Genomic DNA, 20,011 nt, shown 5'->3' on the forward strand with positions numbered 1-20,011 from the left:
TTAGCCTCCAATTTAGCTATATAATTGCATCTATTGCATATGTTAATGTTTTGTGGTGGGAGAAGAGGGTTATCTGTGTACATGAGGCAGTTGTAACATTGCCTCAGGATACCCAGGTTCACCAGCTGGACTGGAGAGTATACCTGAAATTGCCCTTTGGTCATGCCTGAATAGTAGGGTGAGCTGCTTAGTCGCTTGGCTGGTGAGGGGTGAATAATGAGCCTTGCCCTGCTGGGCAATCAAGTGTTGGGGCATATTAGTGCTTGCTATTAAGTCTGAGGAAGTGCTGGACTGTAGGATGCTTTTTAAGTGCTTAGGTTGAGAGTTAGACTACTTTCAAGGGAAAAACTGAAGAGGAGACTTTGTGGAGCAGGGATAAATTTAGCCCTAGCTAACTGGCACTGCTTGGATGTGCAAAATCATGCAAACACGTTTTTTACAGCAGGGAAATGAAAGAGATAGAAATTAGCCCAAAATGGCTTATAAACTACTAACTTCTGGGCTGGAACCACTCCTCCAGAGACAGATGGCTGATCAAAGCTCCCTCTCTCACAGGTGAACAGAGAAACCTCCCTATATCCAAGTAAGGTATGGGCAACTCAGAAAATTGTAACACAGTTCAGATTTCCAGAGTGGAGGGGGGCGTGGCCAAGGATGAACACAGGATAGCAGCAGATTTCTTCAGCTCCACCAATTTCATTACATTGACAGGAATTAATTACTTAAAAAATTAATTCTTGAAGTAATTTTCTTTCTAAATATGTTTGTTTTATATAGTTCTTGAACTATATCTAAAACAGAAAGGAAATCTTAATAATATTCCTGTCAGAAATTACTTTGGAAATTTTCCTGTCAGTTTATCAGTCTGAAATGAGTTCCAGTAAGACAAATTCTCAAGACTCCAGCATCAAGAAAGAACTTCAGTCTCTGATAATTATAGTCCAGCAACTGACTGCTAAGATGGATAAAATGGATACTAAAATAGACACTTTCATAGAAAAAACTACAAAACAAATAGACTTGTTACATATGGACCTGCAACAACAGAAGATCCAGATGACAGGCATAAAAGAAGCTGTGAATGACATGGAAAATAAAATACAAGAACAGGAAATCAACATTGAGTTTCTGCTGAAACAAAATACACATTTACAAACAAAGCTGGATGACCTGGAAAATAGATCTAGGCAATAACATTAGGATTTTGGACTGCCAGAAAATATTGAAGGTAACAATATTACTTCTTTTTTAACAACATGGCTCCTAAAACTTTAGATTTACCAGAAGCATTCTCTTTTGGTATCGAAAGAGCACATAGATCTATAGCTAATACTAACTCTAACAAAAACTATCCTAGATCAGTTATAGTTAGATTTCTATCATCTTTTGATAAAGAGATGGTTCTTAAATCTGCTTGGGCTAAAGCTCCTGTTAAGTTTAATGAGACAACTGTGCATTTTGACAATGACTATTCTTCCATGGTAATTGCTAAAAGAAAAGTTTTTCTGCCACTAATAAGGGAGCTTAAAAAAGCACAGTTTAAAACATACCTTCTGTTTCCTGCCAAGCTTAAAATCTTCCTTCCTGATGGTCCTAAGGTCTTTGATGATTTAGACTCTGCTTTACTGTTTGTCAAAGAAAAAAGGATTTTGGATAAAATAGAAGAAATGGAATGGGCTAGTTCTTCATTAAAGAGATTGGCAACTGAAGCTTCCTGGAAGACTTCAGAGAAGAAGAAGAGACTAAAAACAAATGATTTGTTATATGTTTTTTTTCTCTCTCATCATTTTAGTTCATTATTAATCTTTTTGAATATAGTTAAAGCCACAAATATTTTGGAAAAGATTTAATCAAAGTTATTCTCTATGTGCAAAGAAATGTTTTGTTTCATAACCAGTCAAAATGCCTGAGGATTTAATGGCAGGCTGTGACTCGATTTGTTTTTCTTTCTGAAAAAAGTAAGGTTAGTAATTTGATACATTTTTTTATCTTTACCTTTTTTTTCCTTCTTCTTTTATTATTTTCTTTGTTTAAACAATGACATTCTATTTAGATTATGTAGTGGGTAAAGGGTGGGGAGGGCAGGAGAGAACAGTAATGAAAATATCATTAATAGAATAATAACATATTTATTTCTTGTAAAAGTTTATAAGTTCTTCAAATGCTATTTCTAATTATACTTTCTTGATTATACTGCTTATGCTTGTTTGTAAATAATCTGTCATGCTTTAACTAATAATAATCAGAACTAAATAAGAGTAAATAATATGTTTTATTTTTAACTCTATTAATATAAACAGTAAGTAACATTCCATTGTATATACTTCTTACAGCTTTCTCTTACATTTTTATTTCTGCCTCACTCCTTTTATTTTCTACTCTCTTTTCTTTTCTTTATTAATATATAGAAATGCTTTTGACTGTGTGGGCACAGTGAATAATAGGATTTGTATGAAAATTGAGTTGGGAGAAGAATGCTGAGTTTTATTACTTGTTGGTAATTTTGAGTTTAATTTCACTTGCATAGAGGCTGTGATGATCTGTGGAATACATTGTGGAGGTTCTGTCATGTTTAGATGCATTTACACTGCTAAATGAATGTTTGTCACTAGTTTTAATAAGTTTCCCAAAATGTTAAGAGAGACAATCTGGGATGTGGGCTGTCTTATGCACAATGTCCTTGAGTTACCTCAGAATCTTCAAATCACAGAATTCTCACAGAGAAACTGAAAGCAGTTAGTATAAACATTGACAAGGTTATCACACTGACACACCACAGATTCAGGAAAAATACTCTGTTCATAAAATATGTCAGTTATAATGAGTTTAAATGATGTAGTTTCTTGTAGTAAGTAAATGTCTTATTTTAGAAGGCATAAAAATGAAACATTTATTTAAATGTTTTTGAAAATCTACTTAACAGCAGCATAATAATCTGTGTTAAAAATTTGTGTTCCAAACATATACTTTACTATAACTCATTTAATTCATCTGATTGACAAACATAAATAATCTTATAACTCAATTCTGGAAGAAATGTCATGTGATATATTTTAAAGCAGTAGGTTAGCATGATTGTAAAATCTGGTTACCAATATGTGTTTGCTGTGCATTATTTTGTATAAAGCAGACAGATTTATTCTAGGGACAGCAAGTAGGACAGTGCTCTACAAAGGCACAACTCAGTGAGATCAGATATATATATATATGTGTGTGTGTGTGTGTGTGTGTGTGTGTGTGTGTGTGTGTGTGTGTGTGTATGTATGTGTGTGTGTGTGTGTGTGAGTGTGATGGCTTTTTCTGAGAATCTGCATAACTATCTAATATGATTTATAATAATTTCTATGAATACAATATTTTACTCTATTGACAAAATGAATGTTTGCCACAAGTTTTAATAAGTTTCCCACCAAAATGTTAAGGGAGACAATCTGGGATGTGGGCTGTCTCATGCATAGTGTCCATGAGTTTCCTCAGAAGCTTCACTCACAGAATTTTCACAGAGAAACTGAAAGCAGTTAGTATAAACATTGACAAGGTTATCACACTGACACACCACAGATTCAGGAAAAATACTCTATTCATAAAATATGTCAGTTATGATGAGTTTAGATGATGTAGTTTCTTGTAGCAAGTAAATATCTTATTTTAGAAGGCATAGAAAATGAAACATTTATTTAAATGTTTTTGAAAATCTACTTAACAGTAGCATAATAATCTGTGTTAAAAACTTGTGTCCCAAACATATACTTTACTATAACTCATTTAATTCATCTGATTGACAAGCATAAATAATCTTATAACTCTATTCTGGAAGAAATGTCATGTGATATATTTTAAAGCAGTAGGTTAGCATGATTGTAAAATCTGGTTACTAATATGTGTTTGCTGTGCATTATTTTGTATAAAGCAGACAGATTTATTCTAGGGACAGCAAGTAGGATTGTGCTCTACAAAGACACAACTCAGTGAGATCAGATATATATATATATATATATATATATATATATATATATATATATATATATATGTGTGTGTGTATGTGTGTGTGTGTGTGTGTGTGTGTGTGTGTGTGTGTGTGTGTGTGTGTGTGTGTGTGTATATGTATGTGTGTGTGTGTGTGTGTGTGTGTGTGTGTGTGTGTGTGTGTGTATATGTGTGTGTGTATATGTATGTGTGTGTGTCTGTGTTTATGTGTGTGATGGCTTTTTTTTTTTTTTTTTTTAGGTAATAACACAGGTGTTTCTGAGAATCTGCATAACTATGCAATATGATTTATAATAATTTTTATGAATACAATATTTTACTCTATTGACAATAATGAGTTTAAGTAAATGCTCATATACAAACAATTCAAGATTTTTTGGAAGCTGTTGATAGAATTCACATGACAGAAAATAGATGCATCTTAATGCATGTAATGTCTGAATCATATTAGCCAAAGTTTTTGATTTAAATGAATGTTAGAACATAATTTTCTCTCCTCTTGATTTCTAACATTAAGATTATTTGAATGCTATTAGAATACAAGTGTTATATATTACATAGATCTATATAATAGTATGAACAGTTTTAAAAAAAAAAAAAAAAAAGTTTATTTTAGTTTATATGATGCTGTTTTACCAAATGTGTAGTTTTGTCTTGATAGATAATTGAATTGAAAACTGTTAACCTCAGTTAAATATAACTAGTATTAAATTGATAAGGTGGTAGCTGAGGTACTGCTGCTTAGGGTAGGGGTTAACTTGAGTAGTAAATACTGCTCTAAGTTGGAGTTTTCAACTCCAGGCGGGATGCAAGGTTTAATCCTTACATTATTTTCACTTGTTCATTGTTATATGTATATAGTTTTGACATCCACAATATATTTTGTACACTCATTGTCACTACAAACAAAATTGAATCCTATACAAAATCCCATAAGAGATTTAATAAATACAGCTATATTTAAAGGTACACCTAAAAGAGGAGATGTAACATTATTTATCTGGTTATTTGTTATTTCGATCATAAGATTCTTGAGTTTTAAAAATGCCAAATGACATCTTTAAAAGGAATTTCTTTAAACATTAATGGATTGAATAATCCGTGTAAAAGGGCAAGCCTAATAAGATACATTAATCTACACAAGGCCAATCTAGTCTTCCTGCAAGAAACCCATCTCTTGAAAAAAGATATTGATAAACTAGCCACTAATAAGTATACAGTATTGGTTAGTTCAGAGCACACTCAGAAAAAAAAGAGGAGTGGCTATTTTATGGAATAAAAGTATGCCCATTCCTAAAACCATTAAGTCTTATCAGGATGACAAAGGAATGTTTTGTATGGTTACAATACAAATTAATGGGAAGACTTACACTTTAATTAATGTATATTGGATACCTGGAATTGGTATTAATACAGTGAAACATCATATTGATAAGATCATATCATTCTCTATAGGGGATATTATTTTAGCTGGTGATTTTAATTGTATACTACATGAAAGTGATACTACCACTATAAAGAAAAGAAGAATTACATCTAATGCAAAACATTTAAATGATTTTGCTAATTCTTATCATTTGAATGATATTAATAATCAGAGTCAAAATCATTACCATACACCTTTTTTCTAACAGATACAAAACTTATTCAAAAATAGATAGGGTCTTTATTTCTAACCAGATGGTAACAGATTTAATTAATTCCAAAATCATTTCATGTCCTATATCTGATCATAACGCAATTGTTTTCGAATTCATGATAAAAATACTCATAATGTTCAGATCAAAAGGATACCAGCATACTTAACTCAGCTTAAAGACTATAAAGAATATATACTTTCAGAAGTACAACATTTTCTAGACATAAATAATACTCCTGAAGTCTCCATTGTCTATGTTTGGGATGCCTTAAAATCATATCTATATGGACAAAGTATCAGATGGTATAATAACAAAAGGAAATCTTGGGATAAGGAATTGTTAGATATTCAAAGTAAACTGGACTCTTATAAGCATAAGAATAAAGAAAATATTATGGACAAGAAAGTTATTGAAGAAATAAACAAACTAAATGAGAAATACAAAGAAATTTTAACTCATAAAGTTAAAATAACTTTAGAGAAATACAAGTTTTTGTCTTATTCAATAAGCCCCAAATACTTACATAGACTTAAAAATAAAACAAAAGATTGAATAAACAAAACCATATCAAAGAAATCTTTTCTCTAAGGAAAAAGAAGAATGTTTCTAGTATACCAGAAATACTGGACGAATTTAGAAATCACTTTCACAAGATTAACCATAACAACATTAACATGGAACCTAAAGATAAAATAAAGGAGTTTATAACCACAAACATGAATAAAAGCAATAAACAACAGATTAAACTATTGGACAAGAGTATTTCATATACCGAAGTTATTACACAAATAAATAAGCTTAAATCAAACAAAGCACCGGGTAATGATGGTATTATACCAGAGATATATAAAATCCTTTCTAAAACTACATATTCATTAATACATAATGTTTTTATTCTGGCCCAAACTGAGTTAATAGCCCCCCATCTTGGCAATATACATTTATTTCACCAATTTTAAAACCTAATAAAGATCCAACTAGATGTTCTTCATATTGACCCATCTCATTACTTAATGTTGATTATAAAATGTTTATGAGTATTTTTGCTGATAGATTGAAGACAATTATCCCCGGCATTATAGACATAGATCAGACGGGCTTCATTGTAAATAGAAATACTTTTGATAATATAAGAAGAACTTTAACATTAATTGATTTTGCAAATAGGAAAAAGAAAGATTTAACACTTATTAGTCTTGATATAGGTTCAGCATTTGATTCAGTAAGTTGGGACTATCTGTTTACCTTACTGAAATGCACAAATTTCTCTGATGCATTTGTAAATTTAATTGAGCATTTATACAAAGGCAGCTGGCTTATATTAAGGTAGGAACATATGTTTCACAAAAATACCCATTCTTAAAGGTACAAAGCAAGGATGTTCACTTTCTCCACTATTATTCACTTTAGTAATGGAGCCTTGGGCTAATTTGATTAGAAACAGTACTGACATAGAGGGTTTTGAAATAGAAGAAAATACAACATCAAAAATTCAACTTTTGCAGATGATGTTCTAATTACATCAGCAGGATCTAATTCTTCTATGCAGTCTTTATTTGATAAAATGATGAATTTTAAAAGTATTTCTGGTTTAATATTCAATGAAGAAAAACTAAAATACTACCTATATATACGAAAAAATACTCTCATTAGTGATTTTACTAAATATGTACCCAACTCAGGTCAGATAACTTATTTAGGTATAATACTATCTAAAGATATTAAATCTATTATATATAATAACTATAATACCTGTTTTCTTAATATACAAAATCTTTTTAATACCTGGAATAATATGTTTTTTTACTATGGAGGAGAGACTTACAATTATTAAAATGATAATATTCCCCAAGATTTTATACTTAATACAATCTAATACTTTCACCTACAAAAATAACTATCAAGAAACTGAATACACTAATGTTAAATTTCTTATGGGCACCTAATAGACCTAGGATTGCATTAAAGAAACATACAAATAGCTGGCCTCAAGGGGGTATTTCTTTTCCAGACTTTAATTTATATATTATCTCTTCTATTATAAAAGTTATTACTTTATTAATAGATCGGTCATATGTCAAAATGGAAAGATTATTGGGAGCTAATTAGTATGCACTTCATGAAAATCTCCTTAACACATAAAAATATGATTATAAATAACTCCATGTTGTGGTTGCTAAAGGAATTTTGTACTTCATCTATTACACCTAAACATATGGTCTGTTACCCATTAAATATTATTATTAGTTATCGTAACTTTATATTCATGCACCCTAAGTATAGGAATGGAATTTTATTGTATTCCTATAATTTATACTCAGGGTATGCTTATGTCATCTACTTCTGAAGGAGCTCATTTAGCTATAGATAATAATCTAAAGTACTGGTATCAGCTGATATCTGATAATAAAGTTAAAAATCTAGATTTCTTAAAACAAGAATTTGATCTAAGAGAAACTTGCTGGTTAGAGGTTCAGATCTTTAGACAACATCTCATTGATAGAATAGATCTAATGTCTATAACAGTTAAATAATCTATTCCAAAACTGATTGATTACTTGATAATAAATTTACAGCATAAAGTTTCTGATAAAGGTAAACTTTCATATATACATAAAATTATCAGACAAGAAACTTTTTACAATGTAGATTCATACTGGAATTATTTCACCTCTATTAATGGGAACCCACCAACTCAACAAGATAAACAATATATATTGGAATCTGCTTATATAACTACATCTTCCATTGTCTGGAGACTTTATACATGGAAATTTTTACATAGATCTTTTTATACACCTTTGATGATGAATAAAATTAATAATAAAGATAATCTATGTAAGAGATGTAATGTAGAAATTAATGCCGACTGGGCTCATATGTTTTATGACTGTATGAAGTTGAAATAATACTGGAAGTCAATTAATGAATTTTTGCAGGCTCTTTTTACAGATAATTTCATTATTTCTAAGTCTCTTATATTATTCAACACACCTGTACCTCAATGTGTTAAAAAGATTAAGCTTCCCTTGTTATGGTCTATCCTAGCAGTGGCTAGGAAAATAATAACTAGAAATTGGATTTCAGATACACCTCCTTCGTTCAATGAATTTAAAATGTTATGAATATAATGTGTCATATGGAAATAAGCACAATTAGAATGAGAACAACTAGAAAAACATCACATTTTATTGTATGGGATAATTTACAAAATTTGTTAAAAAAATTCTAATTTCAATAGCACAGTATTTTAGTTTAATTAACTGATCTGATTGTAGTGGATGTCTTTGTAAATACTTTAGTTGTTTTGTTGAATATTATAATAATACCTATTTTTAATTATCTGTATAAAATTTTTATGATATTTCTCTTATATGTTAAAACAATAAACTTGTTTTGAAAAAAAAAAAAAAAGAAAATTGTAACACAGCCCTGAATTCAGCACTAGCCAGAAAACTGGACTATACTTGCTTAGAAAGGTGGGAAACAAGGAAATTTTCTTTTGAAAAGATAAGGCAAAAACAGTAAAAAATAAAATTAAAACAGCTTTAAATGACTAGAAACAGTAAAAAATACACTTAAAACAGCTTTAGATGACTACAAGTAATCAGAAAAGTCTTTTAAACAAATTACCAAATTAACCAGTAAAAAGATCTCAAAACTGAGCCCTGTTCCTGTAGTCTTCAATCAGACAAGTTCTAACTGCACACTCTTGCCACTGGGGTGCAGGGGAACCTTCTCCAAAAAAGAAGGCCTGGATTAGTGCTCAAGTTGTACAAACAAAGCTAGGTTTAACAGGCCTGGATCTAGTCTATGCTACAGCTAACAAGGTGCACCAGTTTCAGTAAGAAACAGTTCAAATATACAGGCACTATAAGCTTTTAACTAGAAATTCCCAGCTCAGAAGGGTAGAGTCCAATCTCTTCTCCCACAAGAGTGCAGACAACGAACCTTCTTAATATAAAATAACTGGCCTGAAGCCCAAGTGCTTAAACCATAACTAATATACTTTTAGAATAATAGACACTGAGCCTTCAATCAGCCGTTCCCAACTTAGAAGAATGTAAGCTACCTGTCCTGCCACAACAGTGCAGACCACAAATCTTCTTAATGTAAAACAACTGGTCTAAAGCCCAAGTGCTTAAAACAAAAGGCTTAGAATGATAGTTACTCCAAGCAGTAATAAACACAACTGAGTACTTTTAAGATGACGCAAAAGCAAAATAAAATAATAAAGTAGGAAGAAACACAAACACAGTAAAAGCAGATGAAAAAAGTGCAAATTTTTTTTTTTTTTTTTTTTTTTTTTTTTTTTTGAGTGAGCAAAGGAGATGAGCCCAGGAGGTGTATCCAAATGTAAACTTACAAGAGGGGCAGGCAGTTTCAAAGCCACCAAGATTAACACCAAAACAAATGTAGGGAGGGTGGATAAGGAACTAACTGAAAAAACAGCCACAACTTCCAGCTAGATAGTATTCAATTCAACACAAATAAATGAATTTAAATGCTGTATTATTTGAAAAAAGTGCAGATAAAGATTTACTTAAATTCTCTGAAAAAAGTGCAGATAAAGATTTACTTAAATTCACGTAGAGTTTCACTTTTACATTTATTTTCTTCAAGGATCTGAATCTTTAAGGACCATGTTTGGAATTAAATTCATCTCACCAGTGCTAGCTAAACATTACTTTGTTCAAATTATAAATAGCACTATTCACCCTAATGTAAACCTTGGACAGCATTAGCTAGTTGATTGGGTTACTAACTCGTCCACTAATATGTATATCCCCCTTCGGTTTCTGCCAAACATGTTAATGACCACTGTCCCATACTTTACTGATGTAACTTCTCACAGTCTAAATTCATTCTTCAGCACAAACTATTTTTATAGTGGTAGTATTCTTTGGGTTCTAGTCTTAAACTGGATGTTAGAAGTCATGGTAAACAATATTGTAAGCTGTTTACAAATCATTACAAAATTAACACCTGAGTAACCACTCAAACTATATAATCAACAGCATTTTGTTCATTCAGTTGAGAGCTTTCATATGAGGAGAAGTAGTTCTGTCTGTGATACTTGATTTTTGAAACATTTAGAGCAATATTAAAAGTATTGAAGTATCTGTGCAGTTGTGTTGCTCATCTTGTACTCTTTAAGATGAAATATTTCAATAACTTGTGTCTGACAATTATTAATTCAAATAAGAAGAGGCTATATTAGACATGTCAAGACACCAGCAGGATGTAACTGCAGAAATACCTGGAGGCATCACTGTTTTTTTTTTTAAGTTGATATGGCTTTAGAGCATCTGCACATATACAGATCATCAACAGCTTGTTCATCAGAGAGAATCATATGTGATTCTCACAGTGCCTAAGCAGACGACTGTGTGTGTGTGTGTGTGTGTGTGTGTGTGTGTGTGTGTGTGTGTGTGTGTGTGTGTGTGTGTGTGTGTGTGTGTGTGTGTGTGTCTGTGTGTCTGCAACATGATCGATCTTGATAACCATACTGATCAGACAGGGAATCATATATGATTCTAACAGTGCCTAAGCAGAGAGCTTCCTGTGTGTATGTGTGTGCATGTGTGTGTGTTTGTGTGCGTATGTGTGTATGGTTGTGTATGTGTATTTGTAATTTCATTTTTATCACCATGTTGCAGGTTTCCTAGCTGAAAGGATTAGGATCTGAAGGGAAGCCTCAACACCTATCTGTCTAGAGGTTCTTATTGGTCCAATGACATGACAGCAGCACAGTATACTGGAAGTCCTGTGTTTGAGTCCTGTTGTTAACCATGAATGAAGTAATAGACAGCCAGCTACACTGTACAGATTCAATGAGGATGCACAGAAGTAACTATGTACATGCATGCTTGCTGGTAATTTCCCTTGTGTACCATTTCTTCCTAGATACTAAATTTAAAAATGTCCCATGGATACAGGCATAGTCCAGTGCTGCAAGGCTCTGCATCAGAATGTAACTCTGCATTCTGATTACTACTCAGTCAAAAAATGTAAGGTACGGGACATTGCCAGTGTGGAGTAGCAAGGTTTATTTGTACAGATATGAGCCTCACAAATGCAATTGCACTACACATCTTTGTATCTCATTAAATCAGAGCAGAATAACTCAGCAAACTTTATACAGCTAAAATAGTAAATAAAATACAGTGATAAAGATGTGGCTATGAGCTGAATTACCTGTGTTTTGTTAACACCCAAGGAGTGGGAAGGCTAACCAGGAAGGATAGGAGTAAGATGCCAATCCTAGATCCTCATCCTTGGTGGTGAGAGGCCATCTGTTCTGCTGTGATACTAAATTGCATGGCAAATCTGCTCTATTCTGATGCTAACTAAGATGGTGAAGCCCACCAAGGGCTGGAGAGGTGCAATTGGCACTGAAAAGCCAAGATAAGCCATAGCCCATTGTTGGGCATATATGAGATTGTGCATTTCTCCTTAGAAGCTATGGGCATGTATGGGTCTATCCTCATCCCCTTGGAGGGAAGATTGTAGCAGGTTCTTGTGTAGATAAGCATTTCCATCACCAGCCTAAAGGTGCAGATTTAGGTGATTACCAGAAAACCCTAATGGCTGCCAGGATGATATTCCCACACAACTGGGTCTTACTCCAAAAAGGAATGAACTGGCCAAACCATTGTGGGAAGATTGATGGTTGGAATGTACTAGGGATAAACTCATAAGAATAGTATGGATTAGGGATTACGGACTGGCCCTGAGTCTTCCATTTATAGTATGGATTAGGGACTGCCCCTGAGTCTTGCATCTGTAGTATGGATAAGGAATAGCTCCTGAGTCTTGCCCTTGTAATATGGATTAGGGAATGCCCCCAAGTCTTGCATTTGTAATATAGATTAGGGACTACCCCTGTGTCTTGAATTTGTAGTACGGATTAGGGACTATCCCTGAGTCTTGCCCTTGCAGTATGGATTAGGGACTGCCTCTGAATCTTACCCTATGTTTTAGCACTCCACCAAGTATTTCACCCAAAACAAAAATCAGTTTTCAACAGACCTCTTATGGAAACACTTTTTTACTCCCATGATTTATCCCTTTTATTGTTATGTGGCTTTAGGTCACCCAACAGTCACCAGCATTTATTTACTTCATATGTACATTATCAGAGAACACCTACCACACCTCTCAGCCTGCAGACATTGAAAATGGGAACAAAGGTCCTTGACAAGTAGGTACAGCCAGCTAAAAATCTGGACTTTTGATTAGCATAAAATTTGAATAACAAATAGCATGTAACTCTTCCCACTTCCAATAGGAATGTGGGATATTACTCAAAAACATGTTTAAAAACAGAGAGTGACAAAAATGATGGAAAAATAAAATCAAATTAACAAATCTTTAGATGTTATTGAACTGTATTGACAAATTCTACCACACATTTATTTTTGGTCCAGAAAGGGGGTGATATAAGGTGGGCATCTTCTTTCTTTAAATTATTGTTACCATCAGTGTGCTGGTCATGTAGTACGATTTTCTGTTCAGACAGCTTCAAAAATCACATGTGATGAGGGGCGATTCAGAAAATTTTGTGAAGGCGTAAATTAAGCCTGAAAACAGGGACATATCTCCAAAAAAATCAGATCTGAATATAGGAATAATACTCCAAAATAGGGACAGTTAAGAGGTCTGGCACCTAGTACTTTTATTTTAGAAAAATCTCTTCTAGAAAAAATAAAAATTGGAAATGAGCTGTTTATACGGAATAACAAAGGAAGCACTTTGCAAGAATTCACTCTGCTTTACTGAAAATGGTTTGCCTGTTATTATTGTAAATTATACTTTTTCTTTTAGTATAGGAATGATATTGCCTCAGTGAAAATAAATAAAACACTTTAAAAGTTGTGCAGCTTAACAATCCTCATAAACTCGAAATAGCACCTTACCTTCTTAATGTTGCCTAGATAAGAAGTGACATATAAATATTTTTTTCCACTTTATTTTATTTATTCATTCAGCAACTAGGAGCCATTTCTAGTCCCAGAATTGTGAAATATAATATAAACAAATAATTCAAGGAGAAATATTGTAGGAAGTAAAAGGCACATTAATATGGTACTTGCATATCGATGCAAAACGGAGAAGCAGATCAAGAGGTACTGTCAGACCCAGATTTCATATCTGGCTTTCTTTAATACCTTCTGGCAAGTGTATAAGGTTTCAGTAGCATTAGATGTAAAAGTGCGAGGTAGATGGCATTTATGCAGTACTCCTATATTATGTTAAATGAGCTTTGGGAAGGTGTAGAGGCCCTGTGCCTGCAGCGTCAGGCCTCATAATACCCCTGGGCAGGTGTTAGTTACACATTAACATGCAACCTGTCGGGCATTATCGCTTGCTGAGTGCCTTCCCTTAGTAAACAGGCATAAAAAATAAGTACAGTTAAAACTTAAGTAACACCTTTGGCACTTCCAAAAACTGCAGTGTCCCACTCCTGTAAATAACTGATCCCAATAGACGAATTAACCAAATTATCAAACTGTAGCTAGTCACAGGACTGGTTAAATCCAGCCATCAGTTTCAGTTATAGTATAGACAAAATCTAAAAACCATCACATGACTGGGTCTGTCCATCTTCTGATTACTGAAACAAGACATTCTTTTGTCAAGAATCTTTTGATTCCTAAGTTAGATTATGAACTCCCTGTCTTCATCTGGACTTCTGAAACAATTTTAAGCAAAGTCTACATTCATTTAATTAAAAAAAATGTAGGTCCCTTACTGCCGTACCTGGCAGAGGCCACTTGTTTCAAATAATGACATGCTGAATATATTTATAATTAGTGCCAAGCATTATGACTACACCACTTCTATATTGTGACCAACCCTGCCCAGAGAAGTAATGTATGTTAGAGGGGAAAAAAAAAATCAATGCACCTCATCTCCATATAACCTTGGTAGACAAACATTTTTGTTTTATACTGCCTGTCAGAAAAAAACACACAAAACAAAATTTCTGCTGTGAAAACATCAAACACACAGAAAGAGTCATGCTAGTAAACACTAGCAGTTTAAATAAAAAATTGCACTCTCTGGAAGCACTCCTCTCTTTGGAAGATGTTGAAATATGTGCAGTCACAGAAACCTGGTTCAAGGCCACAGAAAGTACCCTGGCTTTGCAAGGCTACAATGCCTTCAAGAATTTTAGACCACAAATTGAAGGTGTGAGAACCAAAGGAGGTGGAGTATCTATCTTCATTGAAAATAATCACGTCTGTACACTGGTTAGACAAGACAACTCTATGGAATTACTCCAAGTCCAGATTACCATAGGTAAACCACCCCCCCTTATGTCATCATCAGTTACAGGTCCCCTTCCATGAACCAAGAAGACCACACAGCTTATTAAGACCTATGTGGGACAATAAAGTACAACCTAACACCCTAGTCATGTGTGATTTCAACCATCCCTCCATTAATTGGAAGTCTTATATGAGACCAAACTCACTCGCACAAAAGTTCATGGACTTTCTTAACTGAAATGCCCTGGAATAAATAGTGCACCACCCCACAAGGGGCTCTAATATTCTACACCTGGTCCTCACCAATATTAGTGACCAATGCAATGCCTCAAACGTAGGGCCTGCATTGGTTAAATCCATCCATAAATCAGTAATTTTTGAAGTAGCAGCAGAACTCACCAAAGGAGAAGTCAGGCTAAAAAATCTTCACCAAAGCTAACTATACCCTCTTAAGGGATGGTATAATAGATTTCCAAGCTCCAGTTTCCATAGATGGCATTGATGGTTATACAGAGCTATACATTGATGCCCTGTATAAACATCTACACAAATGTATAGACACAACCATGCCTCATAGGATTAAAGCAAGATCACAAATCTGGTGGAGTCTCGAATTAATATATTATGCAATAAGTGAAAAAAGCTGCTCTCTAAAACTACAAAAGTGAGAACCCAGAATTGGAAGAGCACCCTCCTCAGCCTAAACAAGCAAATAAGAAACCCCATAAAATCTTCAAAGAGCCACTGTGAGAACAGTTTAGCAACCAAAGTGAAGCATAACCATAAGGCCTTCTTCAGCTACATCCTCAGCCTAAAAGATAGAACTCAGATGTGTGCTGAACTAATTGTGGATGGTATCACACACACACTGACCCTGCAGAAATTGCAAACCTGCTAGCAGATAGATTTGGCAATAATGTCACCCCCTATCCCCCAAGTGTACTACAAACCATGTCTTCAACATCACCTCCTCCCTGCATCTCCAAAGAGCAAGTCATCAGTACTGTCTCTAAGACTAGGAACACAACCTCCATGGAACCAGATGGCATTCTGGGCTGCATTCTTAATGTTCTTAAACAACAGCTAGCTACTCCAGTAGGCACCCTATTCAACCACAGCCTGAGTACTGGCTATCTCTGACCCAAATCTAATGAAAATGCTGCACATCCATAAGTCAGTTGGAACTAGAGTCACCCATCCCAGGGACCTCAATCTAGCCTGCAACATGAATAGGACCTGCTGGAGAGATAGATACATCTCTCAGAGGTTGTCATTCCTCTGGAATAGGCTTCCAATCCATGTCAAAGCAGAGCACCTCCATGACCCTGTTTAAGTGCAACCTGGACAACTGGATGGGAAACCATAAATTTCTGACTGGAATTACCCCTGCTTCTCTCCTGGACATGGGTAGTCCTTGCTAGAAAAATCTTGGCATAGACAATATCTCTCATTTAGTATTATACTGTGATTTTACAGCTAGGCTTGTAAAGAACCTTGGATCAGTAGCCTAGTAGCATCCTATGAACCTAAAAATATGATAAAAACAGTGGGCCAAGTACCAATCCCTGTGCAACTCCAGTGGATTCATCATATTCAAGTCATGTCTCAGTTCCACATTAAAAGGCACATTATTTTTTATTCATCTTTTTTATTGACTGGGTTAGTACCGCCAGGCCAGTGGCCTCTTTTTAAGGGAAACCTAAGGTGGTATTCATACTATGAGGGGACATTTGGCCACAGCACTAGGCATTTTCTATAGGTGCCATGGGATCCTTTGCATCCACCTGAGCTACCACCAACTCAAGCAGATTTGTTCTTGGTTTAACATTTCATCTAAAAGATGACACATTCAGGAGTACAGGACAACCCCTTATGCTATACTGCAGGTTCAGCAATCGATCTCCCTGGTGTGGGAATAAAACCCACGGCCGTCTGTAGCAAAGGTGAATGTGCTTCCTTTTGCAACACTATTTACAGTAATCAAAGTATGCATACCTTGGACCTGTAACTATACACTTAGTCTGGTATCAGTAATTTTTATGTTAATGGGAACAATGTTTTTTCTCACTGAGGAAGCTATTTTTAGAAAGTAGCTTTTGATTAATTATCGGCATTGCAGCTTGGTGCACTCTCTACCAAATGACAATGCTTACCTTCTCAATCTAACATCTTGGTTTTCTAGCCAATACACCAGCAGAAACTATATGGGTGTAGGCATCCTGTTTTCTTCTTCTCTGTTTCTGTAGAGCAGATTTATTTTTAGTAATTTATTTATTTACTTATTTTTGTTATGATTGGTAAAAATATGGTTTCATGATTGCTAATGAAATTATGAAACTAAAGCCACATTTCAAAAAAATTCTAAAACCCTCCATTTCAGATTTTACTATGGAATAACACATGCAGTGATTAGGCAGTTATTTTGGAGTTACATACATGATTCTCTGAGTCATTATTACACTTATTTTAATGTTATTTTATTATTTTGTTAAATCAATTAGAGACAGCAGGCACAAGTGCATCTTTTCAAGAGTGCCTTGCATGCACTGGTCTGGTTAAGTGACTTGCTAAGGGAGAAACTAGGGAACAGGTCCTTAATGCTCTCTCTAAGACCGAGAACACTGCATCAATGGGCCCAGATAATATCCCAGTATGCCTTATAAATAACATGAAACATGACCTATTAGGGCCCCTGGAATTACTATTAACTGTAGCCTCTAAACAGACTTTGTGCCTCATGAATGGAGAAAGGCAACAGTCATCCCTCTGCACAAAGGTGGGCCATCTACAGACCCTGGAAACTACATACCCATAGGTCTCACTAGCCTTATATGTAAAGCCATGGAAAGTATTATCATGAATATGATCAAAAGAAATGTAGTAAACTTTCAGATACTGGACCCAACCCAGTTTGGTTTTGTCAAGGGCAAATCATACCTATTAAACCTGGTGGATTTCTTTGAAAAGGTCACCAAAGCAATGGATGAGGCCAAAACCATTCATACTGCCTACCTTCACCTGGGCAAGGCATTTGACACAATATCCTACTCAGACATTGTTGATAAACTCAAGAGGTTAGGTACAAACCTGTATGTTACCTGGTGGATAGCCAACTGGCTCACAGACAAGACCCAGGAAGTTAGAGTTGGAGAGTCCATCTCTACAAAGAGGCCAGTCACAAGTGGAGTCCCTCAGGGATCAGTCCTTGGACTGCTCCTTTTTGGCATTTACTTCTCAGAAGTCAAGGCCAATGTCAGTGGTCTCTGGCTTACTAAATTTGCAGATGATTACAAATTAGAAGCGGTCATTAAATCTCACACTGACACAAATGTTCTCTAGGAGGGGCTGACACAGACAAACAACTGGTCAGAGTAATGGACTAAAACTAAATGCCAAGAAATGCATAATAGTATCCTTTGGGAAGTCATCCATCCCTGGTAACTATCATATTGACAACACACCCCTTAGAACTGACCCAGCAGTCAGGGACCTAGGGAAACACATAGATAGCAATCTAGCCTTTGATCATCACGTGTCTACAGTGGTGAGGAAATAGTTCTCTGTTGTGCCACTTATAAACAAAAGTATGGCGTCTAAGTCCAAGGAAGTCATTGTTCCACTTTATTCAGCATTTATCAGACCTATCATTGAGTGCAATGCCCCCTTTGGTATGTACCTAACCAGGCATATCCAACAACTGGAATGTCCGCAGAGGTTCCTCTCTAAAAGAATACAGGGTTTAAGTAATATGTCCTATTCAGACTGCCTCAAGGCCCTATGCCTGTATTCTACCTCCTATAGGATTTTGAGGGGGATCTATGCTGGCATACAGGGCATTGTCAGACCCTACTCTGATGGACCTCCTACATATCCACAAAACAAACAGTACCAGAGTTACCTGTTCTAAAAACTTAAACCTTGCCTTTGATATAAATAAGAAATGCTGGAGAGATAGGTATGTATCACAGAGACTACTCCATCAATGGAACAGGCTCCCCATCCATGTGAAGCAGAGTTCCTCCTTAATCCAATTCATGTGCAACTTGGACAAGTGGATGGGAAACCTGAAATTCATCCCTGGTTTGGCACCTATGTCTCTGATGCAAACAGGTAACCTTTAAATGATTCATCTCCCAGGCCCAAGCTTACACTTATCAAGGGTATCAGAACTTGTCAGAGATTTGGAATGCATGGCTAGGCTTAAAAAGGCCATTGTGGTCATTAGTCTAGCAAACACCTATGAACCTATCAACCTAAGTGTCACAAGCTATGAGGGTTATGGGAAGTACTTCTATAACTTGTTGCAAGAACCCACAGAACCATGTCAGTTCACATTATAAAAATGCATGCCTTTAATTTTTACATTTTTAAGTATTTATTTTTAAAAAAGAGAAATACAAATTGTGATGCAGTGATTTATGTCTTATCCTTTATAATGACTCCTCTACTCTTAAACCAGGCTTTTGTCTTCTTTTCTTTTGTACATGTCTTCAGGAAACACTTTGGAATGACTATATATCTGTAATTATTACTAGGAAACATACATCCTTACTTCCTTTTTCTATATATGAGATGTACTAAGTCACATTATCTGTTGATCTTTAGGTATTAGTTAACAAATAAGTCCACCATCAGTATATTATGTTGCATAATGGGCACTTGTATAATGGTTAAGGTGTTTACCTTATAGTCACAAGGTATAAGGTTTAATTCTCACCTTTGAAGGGGAAATTGGATAGGCTTAAAATGGTCTGCAAGGGCAGCTAGCCTGGTACTTGCCTATGAACCAGTTATCAATTGGCTGACAGTGCAGTCCATGGAATGCATTTGGTATACTGTACTAACTTTCATAAATGCCTGACGTGGACTTAATTATATACACCTGGGTGAGCTGATTATAAATGATTGAGGTGGACTTAATTATATTCGTTTGGGATGACTTAATCACAAAAAAACTGGGTGGACTTAATATATAGTTGAGGGAGATTTAATTATATACAATTTGAGAACTTAATTATATGCAATTGAGGGAGATGTGATTATATAGAATTGAAGGTGATGTGATTATATGCAGTTGGGGGAACTTAATTATATACAATTGGTTGGCAA

This window comes from Protopterus annectens, chromosome 1.part1 (genome assembly GCF_019279795.1).
Source record: "Protopterus annectens isolate FY-2018-M chromosome 1.part1, PAN1.0, whole genome shotgun sequence".
NCBI classification, from domain to species: domain Eukaryota; kingdom Metazoa; phylum Chordata; order Ceratodontiformes; family Protopteridae; genus Protopterus; species Protopterus annectens.